This window comes from Bemisia tabaci, chromosome 5, assembly GCF_918797505.1.
Source record: "Bemisia tabaci chromosome 5, PGI_BMITA_v3".
Lineage (NCBI taxonomy): Eukaryota > Metazoa > Arthropoda > Insecta > Hemiptera > Aleyrodidae > Bemisia > Bemisia tabaci.
In genome coordinates, this window is record NC_092797.1 from 26,129,134 (window position 1) to 26,141,717 (window position 12,584).

General features: G+C 40.4%; 1 protein-coding gene across 2 annotated transcripts in view; it reads right to left on the reverse strand.

The window, feature by feature from the left end:
• LOC109037403 (receptor-type guanylate cyclase Gyc76C) overlaps positions 1 to 12,584 on the reverse strand; it is a 98,621-nt gene that overhangs the window by 47,917 nt on the left and 38,120 nt on the right. For both annotated transcript variants that reach the window (XM_019052054.2, XM_019052053.2), the window contains exon 2: positions 8,124 to 8,201. The gene's annotated coding sequence lies outside the window, so the exon portion shown is untranslated. The remainder of the gene's footprint in view (positions 1 to 8,123; positions 8,202 to 12,584) is intronic.

The window sequence follows — 12,584 nt, forward strand, 5'->3', positions numbered from 1 at the left end:
TCAGGTAAATCACTGACATCCTCAAACACTCTCTAATCTGCATCTTCCTCTTCCTGGAAAAGAGTTATGAAATCTTGGCACCGATATAGGGGTCATTCAGAAAAATTCTCACACAAAGCAGTTTGGAAAAACTTACCCTTTGTATAAATACAATATTTTTGAAAGGTTTCTAAAAGGAAGTTCAACTTCGCTTCACTATGAAGACTTTCCAAATTTCATTGAGAAACAACGCGACTTCTTCCTTTCTCTCTTTGCGGGTTCAGTCGAAAAAGTTGGAGGACTTTACCGGCGCGACTGTTTGATCGTGCAAGGGACAGGAGGATTACATTTTGCAATAAGGAACCACTATCTCTGGCTCTCCCATTAAAGCACATATCTGCACAGGGAAACCATTTGCATGTGTGTTGTTTCTAAAATGGACCAGAAATGGTGGTTCCTTACAGCAAAATGTACACCAAGTTATCGCGGAGATCCGTTTACCCCTACAACATCTAACAAGGGACAAGAGAGGGCTATGCAGGACTGACAGCATGATTCCTTCTGAAATCGAGACCTTAGTTTTAGCTCAAACCTAATTATTTCCAATTTTCTCATGCTCTCTACCTATCCCAGCTGAGAACTGGAGCTATGCTGCCATGCAAAGGAAAAACGCCGTATGAACCTTCAGGCGTTGCCAAATTTCCTTTCATAAACCGCGAATTTCCTGGTAAACCTACGAATATTTTCCTTCTAATTATTCAGATACTTTTGCTCGCGATTTCACCTAAAGTTCCTGAAAATATCAAGGGAAAATATTCGTAACTTTCCTAAAAAATGAGCATTTTATCGAAGGAGATTTGGCAACTCTCGATTGTTCATACGGCGTTCTTCCTTAGCATGGCAGTGTGAAAGGGATACCATTTGTAGACGATCCGTGCTCCTGAATCGCTCCGGCAATGGCGATGGCAAACGGTCCGTCTCCGCAAGACGACTGGAAGCGGCTGAACGTGATTCGTTCGGAGATAGTATCGAAACCAGATAACTTAATGAGAGGAAATTTTCTTTAAACGCTGGCACGTGCGATACGAGCTGCCGTTACGGGTAGCAGCATGGCATAGCGCCGACGCCCCCCCCCCCCCCACAAAATTAAAGACGCCGTGCGTGCGTGGACGATGCCAATCATGACAGGATCGTGAGAATTCTCGAAACGATTGGGGGCAGATGTTCTCGGTTTTGATCAATTAATTTTAAAAAGAAGCCAAAATTTTTTCCCGAAGGTGATGAGTCAGGTATGATGACAAGCTCTCGAATATTTTCAGCCGTCTTTAAACAAAACTAAGAGATTAAACAAACGGAAAATTTTCAAAGAATGTGATCATTACAGATAACGATCATGTTCTTCGGTGGTGGATTAGGTGTTGATGCACAGCTGTCGTTTCTGTATTATCAACTGATTACTTTTTAAATGATTTAAAATCCCTTTTCATTTTTGAAAGACGTACCTTAACCATTACTTCCTCATTTTTGTGAAGTTCCATGCTATTTGAAAAGTAGGTACGTTTAGAAGAGGGGGGAAGTGGTAAATCAACGGTTTCTCTGCAACACCCTGATCAAAATATAGCATTGGTGCTTCTGAAGTGAATGGGGCTCACTTTGACATTCATCGTCGCATATTGCAGTACGCTAATTTGTACACGCGGGATAAACAGAAAAGCCAAAAAAAAGAGGGAAAACCCGATGAAACACATGCAGTAGCGAATATTTGAAATTTGACATTTGATATTTTTTAATTTTTTTATTTTTTTAAAACTTAGACGAGTGTGTGGAGTCATACTGTGAAAAGGCAGACAGCATATTATATGCATGAAGCTGAACAACGCGAGAAGAAAATCACTATTTTTCATTTTATAAAACAAACCCTGGGATTGAAAAGTATATTGTCTAGAGTTACTTTAAAAATTTTAAAAGGCAAACTTTAAGAGTACACCAAGGGGTAGCGAGCAAGCTCTAAGTTTGCATGGAGACAAAATAGTTTCGAGGCGCTCGTTTGTGAAACACGTAGGTACTTCAGACTTTTTCACTCTTGAAAATTGGACATTTTGTTCATTCAAATTGACTTAAATATTCGTCTGGAGGAACCGGTTGGTGTCCTCTGTCTTGTTGGTAATGCAGCATCCCTGTTAAGCAGTTTGCGAAGTAACTTCATTAAACCGGGTTTAGCTTATTAAGAATATATTACTAAACACATTGTATTCTCATCAACAACTGCATCAATAAATAGCTATGAACCCCAATAGTAACCCTAGAATCTTAAAATTACCGATACTGGGTCCTCAATAGTATTTCGTCTCTGCTTACAAGATTCCTTGATTTCCCCGAATCGTTTCGAATTGGGCTGAATCCATCGGAATGGAAAGAAGTGCATGTATGGATACATCCATAAAATGTGCGTCCATTGCGTTGTATACCTCAAATGCTTCACTTTTGATGACAACTGACGACTGACGACGGTCGCTCAAGTGCTAAAAGTTCTACGCTTTTACATAAAAAGCTCTTCTTATGGAAGGTACGAGCTTATTGCGAGCCAAGGAACCATTTACAGGCTTATTTTAGAAACGCCACGAGTGCCATTAGTTCCTTTGTGCTAATATGTGCTTTTGTGGATGAGCCGAGAGGAGTATAGTTTCTTAAATGAGTCCGGTTTTCTTCAGCATGCAGAAGGACTTACTGCACATGCAGTGACATGCTCGACAGTTGAGATCAGTGAGATCAAAAAAATCTGTCCGCAAAGGAGCATTGAATTTTTTTACCACAACTAAGTGCGCGCTATACTGCGTCCTTCACACAAGTCGTTCTATATCTGGGGTTAACATTAGGGGTAAAATGTTCGGAAATTTTCAATATTTTACCCCCGCCCCCCTCTTGTTGCAAACTGCTACATCCAGGCGGAAAAGTGGTTTTAATTGATTTTCCATTCTTCCATGTAAAATTGTCAATAACCACCAAAAAACAAAAACAAAATTGACGCCTCTCTCAAAAATACTGGATCTTGCGATCCAGTATTTTCCAGAGCCCTGAACCGACGCTTCCTTACGGAGCTTTATTTTTAGGATGGACGACCAATTCCGTTCGAGGGGGGGAGGGAATCCCTACGAAATTGATGAGACGAGTCCGCTGGCAGCAAAGTCCACTGCGGAGCGATAATTCGTTTGTTTTCTTCTTGCTGGTCCAATTAAAAACGCTCGCAGACGTGCAGAATTGGATATGACAAGATTGCGATGGGCGGAGGGGCGGGTCGCGGGGGACGTGGCGTCGGATGAAACGTCGAATTTTCGAGTCCCGACTTATTAGCGTCAATTCCCATGGACCCTCTCGCCTCGTCCCAGCCGCAGGCTCTACATCTCGATTTGGAAACGAGTTGGAAACTAGCGGGCTACGCTCCTGTCGTGTCACCCAGGAGAGCGCACTGAAAAAAAATTTCTCGGCGTTTTCACCAAGGTCCGTTCGTAACTTTACCATCTCACTTTTTTTACCAATTATTGGTAATTTTACCGAGACAGATTGGTAAGTTTACCTAAAAACCGGCATTTTTACCATTTTTTTCAGGTAAGAATACCACTTTTATTGGTAATCAATTCCCGGTAACTTTGCCATTTTATCTCGGTAATTCTACCACAGTCGATAAAAAATATTGGCGTTTTTACCGGGTCCCAGTAAAATTACCGAGAAAGTCAATAATTTTACCGAGATTTCTTGGTAAAATTACCAATTCCATAGATGGTAATTTTACCAAGAAAAAACTGGGATCAAATAGAACCCTGAATTCTTGGTAATTTTACCCTTTTCATAGTATATACACCGAGATTTTTTTTTCAGTACGGCACAGAAACTGCGACAATGAAAATTTGAGAAAATGGGCTTATACTGTCACACTGGAAAAAAAAAACACATTGGATCTAGATTCCAGGCTCTTGACCACATTGACAAGAAAAAATACTCTTGATTCAATCAGATTTTTGCTTGAATCAAAACGACCTCTTAAATTAAGAGGCTTGGTTCTTGATTTAAGCTAGATTCTGATTGAATCAAGAGAACTTTTTCTTGTCGATGTTTTTAAGAGTCTGGACTCTAGATCCAATGTGTTTTTTCTTCCAGTGCATGCTAAGGAAGAACGCCGTATGAACCCCCAGACGTTGCCATATATCCCTCGATAAAACCAAATTTGGTGGGAAACTTGCGAATATTTTGTCTTAAATTTTTCAAACTATTTTGTTCGCAATTTAATCTAAGATACCTGAAAATTTCAAGAAAAGACGTGCACAACTTTCCTCAAAAATGCACGTCTCATCCAGAGAAATTTGGTAACTTTCGAATGTTCATACGATGTTCTTCCTTCGCACGGCAGTATAGTTGTGCCGTGCTACAGAGAACCGCCGCGCGGGTGATCATTCGAATGTAGCCAAAATTCGCTCGACAAGATCAATATTTTGGAGGGAAATCATTAATTTTCCCTGAAATATTCAGATAATTTATAACTAGTTGCAAAGAGAGAAAGTGCTCTGAAAGTCGAAGAGAAGATATTCAAAAGTTTTCCTTGAAAGTCTTATTTTATGCAAGTAAATTTGGCAACGTCTAAACAGGGCCGGATTAAGGGGGGGCGGCAAAAATTAGCAATTTTTTAAAGTGTAGGTACAAAAAAAATCGGATTTATAAAAACAGAATTACAAACAAGAAAAGGCGACAAAATCTCTCATTTCCTGAGAGTATTGGTAATTTCTAATTGTGTCGTCTCTTAGTGATACAAGAGACAGCACCTTCAATAAGTCGAGTTAACAGAGAGACCAAACACGCAATTTCGCCTGGAACGGCGCGACTTAGAGAGAAATGATAACGAGGACTTGACATGAAAAATGGAAGTCCTCGGCATGGCGATCGGCATGTAACACATATTAGCGCCTACAAGATTGCACGAATACTTCACGCATTGCATCAAACACAGTGCGGTCATTGCCAGAGACAAGTCATTGCAGTCAGCGTGAAACGGATAGCGCCTACAAGAATGCATGAATACTTCACGCATTGCGCTAAACACAGTGCGGTCAGCGTGAAACATACAGCGCCTACAAGACTGTCGGAATACTTCACGCATTGCGCCAAACGCGGTGCGGTCTGCGCGGCGCGGCGGTGGAAATTAAAATCATAGATCCACATTTATGTTTGTTCTTTCATAATTTTTTCCTTCATTTCTTATGAATGGAAGGCCTTGTCCACACAGAGATAGGTTTACGGAACTTAACTTTCGCGCGAAGTTCCTTGAACTTTTGCTAGTAGTGTTGACAGGGCTTCCCCAAAAAATGTGTTCAACACGAGTAAATGCGTCTTATGCACCCCTCCCCCGCTGACACGTTCATCTGATGGTTTTCATCGAGTTTCAAAAAGAATGAGAGGGGGGCGGTAAAATAGGCGGCCCATGGGCGGCAAGTAGGTGAATCCGGTCATGCGTCTAAACGCTCACACGGCGTTTTTCTTCAGCACAGCAGGCAGTAAAAAGGTCCTTCGTTGGGAGGATTAAAAATCAACCAATTTTAGCTTTGACAGGGTATTTTGGCCGAAAATCAGTAATTTTACAATAATTTTCCAGTGCACTCCCAGGAATTTTAGTACCTCCTTTACAGAAAAATTCAGTACTTTTTCAGTTACTCCATGGGTCGAAATTCGGAAAATTTCAAAAATTTGAACTTCTTAGAAAAATAGCAACAAAAATGACAAAAAAAAATGAAAAAATTCCGGACCTTTTAGTGGAATTTCCGTGCTTTTAAAGTACTTCCGGACCGCCCTTAAAAAATCAGTACTATTTCCGGACTTCCCGGAAATTCCGGACTTGTATACACCCTGTTCTACTACACAAAAATGATCTCGTTCAGTTCATGTGACAGCATGACAGCAGTATGTGTTGCATATCCCTGCTTGCTTACATGATTACGTTTTGGACACACAAAAAACAGATCTTAAACTTAAACAATGGCAGAGAAGAATACCATTTCACTGAGGACAGCAGTGAGTACACCTCTCTCGGTAAATAATGTGAACTTACTACTGTTTTGTCTAAAATCGCTGCCTCTCTAACTAAAGGGCGTATCTGGATTTCCACGTAAGCCCTGTTTTACGTATAAACTCATGCTTTCTGAGACTTATGCGGAAATAGAGATACGCCCTTACGCCAGAGCAGTTGCGTGGCGTGAATGATCGATTATCGATATTTCCCCATTTGAATCCGTGGTAAAGAAGGTGTTCGCAACGAACACCCTGTCAATCGATCCTTTTCCATAGGTTTATATGACAGATGAATCGATAAATCGCAAAGCACGCCACGCCACTGCGCCAGAGAAGCAACGAAATGACGTCAATTTTTAAGCCCTTATTGATTTCTCATAGCTCGTTTTTTTTTAAAAAAAAAAAACGAGTAAATAAGACGAGGTTTGCGGATTCAGCTATATTATTAGTCAGTTCATTTAAATTAGATTAGTTGGATTTTGTAGAGAATTCGATTACAAAAAGGGCGTAAATGCTCTCTCCGGAAACATGGTGGTACGGTGTATTTCAACCAATCTGCGTACCATGTCTTCGGTACCGCAGGAATTCCGTGGTCCGGTTAGAGAAGTTAGAGCTCCGATGACGTCAATTCACAGCTTTGCAGGGCGGGGGCAGCGTAATTCCGAAATTTATCTATATAATCCTTACAAAAACTTTTCAAACGGCAAAACTGAGTAATAATGGATATGCAGCTACTTGTTACGGTGAAGGAGGGGAATAAAATGTGTTGACATTCGTATAAAATAAATTTACATTTCCAACTATCTATTGAAAACTTCGCGAGATTGGCTATCTCCGGTTTCGCAGTGAGAGAAAATACTGGAATCAATATGGCTTCTGTCTACTCCATTGCTCAGATTAGTGAGATTTCTACACGTCACATTGAAATGATCATAAATCTACGGGCATTAGCAAACTTTGAACCTGCAGTCATTGGTTAACGAAATAATTCTGTTAAATGAAGGGGTCAGTTGCGCTAGTCACAGCGTTGTGTTTTGATGGTTATGGGGAGGATATCAGTGGCGTGGCGTGGCGTGGCGTGGCGTGCTTTGCGATATATCGATGTATCTGCCATTTAACTCTATGGAAAAGGATCGATAAATGGGGTGTTCGCAACGAACACTTTAATAATCGATTCTTTGTCATAGCTTCGAAGGGGGAAAATATCGATAATCGATCATTCACGGCGCGGCGTACGACGACGATATCAATCACGGCAGAGCATGCCATGATTCCTGGTTCCTTCCGCCTTAATTTTATCGATCAGGGATACATGTACACATTTAGGTGGAGGAGACTATGGCATAGCATGAGCGATCGCGGTGAATGACATCCAACGCCATGTTTTTCGCTAAGTGACATCTCCGTTAATATCGAGCATAGAAATTTGGCGTTTGGACATATCTATTGATTATTGCTATAGTCTACGTATAACCTTGGAACATTAAAACACGATTCGGTGACTAGCGCAACTGACAACACGGAAAAAGAAGTGTTGAGGATTATCCCCTAAAATTGTGATACTACGCCCAATTTGTTGGATGATATGGGCATTTCCAAATAATTGCAGTATACTACCGTGCTAAGTAAGAATGTCGTATGAACATTCGAGAGCTGCCAAAATGTCTTTGATACAAGGTTTATTTTTGAAGAAAATTATGAATATTTTTCTTAAAAAATTTCAGGAGCTTTACGTAAAATTGCGCAAGAACTATCCGAAAAATTGGTAGACAAATATTCATAAATTTGCCAGGAAATTAGTGTTTTACCAAAGGCAATGTGGCAACGCCTGAGGGTCTATATGTATAATAAGGCGTTATTCCTTAGTGCGGTAGTAAAGTACCGCAACTTTGCCGCAACATTTGGGTTAGTATTCTAATTTATTAGGGTTCCACTACAATCACCCTCCCTTTTCTTCCGTGAAATATTATTGGCTGATTCCAAGTAAGAAATTGAATGTAAAAGCACATTGGATCAACGCTTTGACAATCTAATAGAAGTTTCAGAAAATCGGGAGGACAAATAATTGAATTGATTAAAATAAGAATTACCTGGACACGAATAAGCTGCGCCCCATCATGCGCGGCTCATGGGCTCCATGGCCACCGTTCCGCCTCATCACTTTACGTCTGCAACAGCCAAAACCAAATAAACTTTAGATAAAACCGAATAAAAACGATAAAAACGAATCACTTGCTCGCGGGACACAAGAACAAGGACAAGAGAAAATAAGATTCCATAATATAAAAGGCAGAAAATTAACTCAATTACCGAATGCCTAGGAGAGTAGAAAAATACCCCACTGAAAAAAAGTTCCGGGCTACATGGACATTCCGTCCGTTCCGGGTTCAGAGGTTGAAAGTTCTGGGTGCTGGAGCCGTAGCTTCGACTGCTCCGGGTGCTACGCCCGAAACTTTCGGCCTCGGAGCCTGGAACACGGACGGTATGTCTATATAGCCCGTAAGTACGGCATCCACGACCGGAGTTTTTTTTTCCAGCGTCTTAAAAAATATCGTCGATGACGCCATCTACTACATCTGAGCATAAAAAGGACCGCGTCCAGCAGAAAGAAACCAAGCCTCATCAGCAGGGCCGGATTGAGGGGGTGGCCACATGGGCCGCGGCCCATGGCAGCAAATTTAGGGGGCGGCAAATGTTGTAAGTTTTTCAAATGTAGGTATCAAGAAAAAAATCTGATTCAGAAAAAAAATCACAAATGAGGAAGGGCGAAAAAAATCTCTCATATCCTGAGAGTTAAAGTATTGTAATTTCTAACTTGTTCGTCTTTCGGTGCTACAAGAGACAGCGCCTTTCATTTTAGTCTAGTTGAGAGAGAAACCAAACACGCAATTTGGCCTGGAGCAGAACCGCGCAAAGAGCAATGATGGCAAGAACTTGAGATGGAAAGGAGAAGCCCTATCGGCGCACCGGTCAGCATGAAGCACATATTAGCGCCTACAAGAGTCCATAAATACTTCACGCATTGCGTCAAACATAGTGCGTGCGGTCAGCACAGTGCGGTTGGCGCGGTGGCGAAAATTAAGATCATTAGACCACATTCATGTTTATTTACTCTTATTCATAATTTATTCGTTCTTTTCTTATAAATGAAAAGCATCGTCCACACAGAGATGGGTCTACGGAACTTAATTTTCGAGCAAAGTTCCGTGAACTTTTGCTAGTGTTGACAGGGCTTTCACAAAAATGTGCCAAACGCAAGTAAACGCGTCTCATTTACACCTCCTCCTCCGGCACGTTCACCTGATGGTATCTATGGATGTTTCAAAACGAATGAGATGGGGCAGCAAAATACAGGCGGCCCATGGGCGACAAGAAGGTAAATCCGGCCCTGCTCATCAGTTATTGCAAAATTTAACAAGGCAATTTAATTTTTAACAAGAAAACGTTTGTGCGGATCCCTATGAAAATTTAACGGAATTTGCTTCGTGCAATGCAGAAAATTCACTGAAATTGCTCTAAAATCCGCACGACCATTTTCACGTAAAAAATTAAATTGCCCGATTAAATTTGGCAATAGCTGATGTAGCTTGGTTCATTTCTGCTTATAGCGTGGTCCAATTTAATCCAGGTTCTTCTCTGATGGATTCAATGGCGATTTCGCAAGTTGGCAACATTGTTTTACCTAAATTTAGATCAATCGAAAATATCGATTTTAGGCGAGGGTTGCCTCATCAAGAATCGATTATTTTACATGCATTTAAATGAAGGAAAAACATTGTTGCCAACTTTCAGTTATGCGAAACGATTAACCGGACGTTAATCTGATAGCCACAGTACTTTCTAAGTTTTCGACTTTTTTTCTTATTCCCCGTGCTTTCTCTTGTGTTTTTATGAGAGGCAAAATTCAAAAGCTTCTTTTTTAAATGTTTACTTATTTGAATCTCCTTTAAGTGAGACAACTAGTTCCAGCAATATTAAAGGTTGTATCGTTTTGAAACTCTCCTGAACCAGCGAGAACCTCGCGTGAAATAGTCTACCTGCGATCCGCTGAAATGCTGGGGAGCATTTGCGGGGAATTCCTGTGGTTTTACTAACATTTCCATTCCTGCAGGTTATTTCTGAACGCTACGCGGAGAGGAACCCACCAAAATCTGCTAAGTAGCTCGTCAAAGCGAGAGCAGACAAATATAGCTCTGTGATTGTATAACTGGTATCGCGATTTGCGAGTGGACTTCTAGCACGCGAGATTAGCGATTTAGGCACGTGATACTGTGCAAAAAGCGAGAAAGGCATTGCTTCAGTTTCATTAGTTAGGTCCAAAATCCAGTTGCAAGTTGGGAATACATTTTAGGAATTAAAGCTCCTTCATTTTTACCTCAATCCGTCGTTTTTCTCACAAAAGAGCGTAACTACGTCAATATTGCTGAATTTCTCCTCGCAAAATGCATTTGTACCAGGAGAATCTTAGGTGTTTCTTGCTGAAAATGTCCCCGATTTTTCCTCCGACCTCATGCGAAAGTGAGTAAATTGTTGGACAAAAATTGCACAAGAACATTTTTGTAAAAAATTGAATTATTTGAGCCAATTTTGCAACGTTCGAATGGAGTTGCGTTTCTCCGTGCGGAAAAAAAACGAATTGCCGAAATTACATTCAAATTAGTCTCTCACTGAGGTCAAATGAGGATGAGAGAGCTATTTATAAAACGAATTTTCATTATTTAAATAAAGATCATGCTGCGACTGATTGTGAGTAAAAGAACACAATGACATTGGGACCTTGTGCTAAGTTTACAATACTGACGAAATTCCATTAAAATGAAACGTATTAATGCCCGGCAATGCTTTTTAAAATGTCAACGATGAGTAATAACTCGTCCGTACTCGTGAGATCTATTGGAATTCCATTCTTTTCGCCACTTTGATCTCAGCCCAGAGACGGCAATGCCGGTTTTCAAGACCCGCATGTGAGCTGATTAGGCGAATTTTGATGGATATCTAGTGGTATTTTGATCGCACATTACAATGACCGGTTAAGATTCACGATTAGCATACGAACGAAATTCAGACTAAACGAGGCTCATCGATGTGTCATCGACGGGATATTTTCATGATAATTCTGTAATTGAAAAATCTGAAGGCTAGCTCATTAGGCTCACATATTTCCGAGATAACCGTGACCAATTAAGAGAAAATGATTCGGGAACCCTGCATTTGTTATCCGAGCAATATGCCACCGCCAAGAGCAAAAACACTGTCATGTCTAGATTTTGCATACTTCCTTCCCACATACCACTTCATAACACAAAAACGTATTCTTTATCTGCTATTTTTTTTATTTTAAAAAAATTGAATTTCTAAGGGTATCTTACGATTACTCTCAAAATATAAAGGATGGACGTCCTTTGTTTTTCTTGTAGTAGGACATCATTGATAATAAATGAAAAACCTTTCAAATGAAGTTACGGCAGTTATGCTTCAAACGCCAGTATAAACTATAGGGGTGCAGAAAATGCCTGATCATGGATGGAAATGTACACATATGGAGTTGAAAATCATCAGGTTGCTAGTGCAGGTCTCTGAAATATTTTATCATATGGAGTGAGTGCGAGTGCTCTTATGGTCTTTCTCTTTAATGAAATAATTTAAAGTCAAGCTTATCGATGCCGTTGTCAAAGAATCGAATCGCATTGATAGGTACAGTTTAAAGAGTCTTTTAACGTGGCTTTCTTTACGGGTCTCTATAGATCTGATGCGATAGTTACTGAAAATGTTTTTTCACGAAAAGAATCATAATCTAAAAGCCTAAGCAAATACACGGCGTGCCATCAAATCAAAAGCAGTTTCCGACTGAAAATGTATATGAGGCTGAATTGACGTTAAAGGGGCATGGAGGTTGCATTGGTTGCAAGCACATTGTTATTTCGATTTTTGAAAAATTATGCTAAAGGAGAGAGGACGCATTTTTTTGCGGCAATAGTTGTCTCTACTAGAGACGTTGTATCTTGCGCTGTCTGCGAATCCTACTTGTCAGCGGGTAAATTATGTCAAACACCATCTGACAATTTTAATGATATTTTTGTTTCCCAATAGTTGTTTCTCTAAAATTACTAATCCAGCTACAAAAATAGTAATACATTCTCACATTACTTCAGAAAACAGGGCATTCTTCGGCGTGCCTGCAGAAAACGCTGCTAAACAGAACCAATTTCATTTCGCAGTTCGGAACTTGTTGGGGGATTCTGTGCGGTATCTGCCTCATCAATCATCAACCTAAATTTAGCTGTTGGATCGATTTCATTGAACGATCATCAATGGCTTGAAACTATATTGTAGAACCAATTAGCGAAGTGAGTTCAACCTAATTCATCAGGAACTTGACGCGTTGCGATGAACGTCACTGGTTAGAAAAATATAGAGAGCCACTGGACACAGTCCTTACGGCACTTTGATAAATTTCAAAAATTTGAATTTCCCGCTCGAAAAAATGAACGACAAAAAAAATGAACAAAATTCCGGACCTCCTTGCGGAATGTCCGCACTTTTCAGTACTT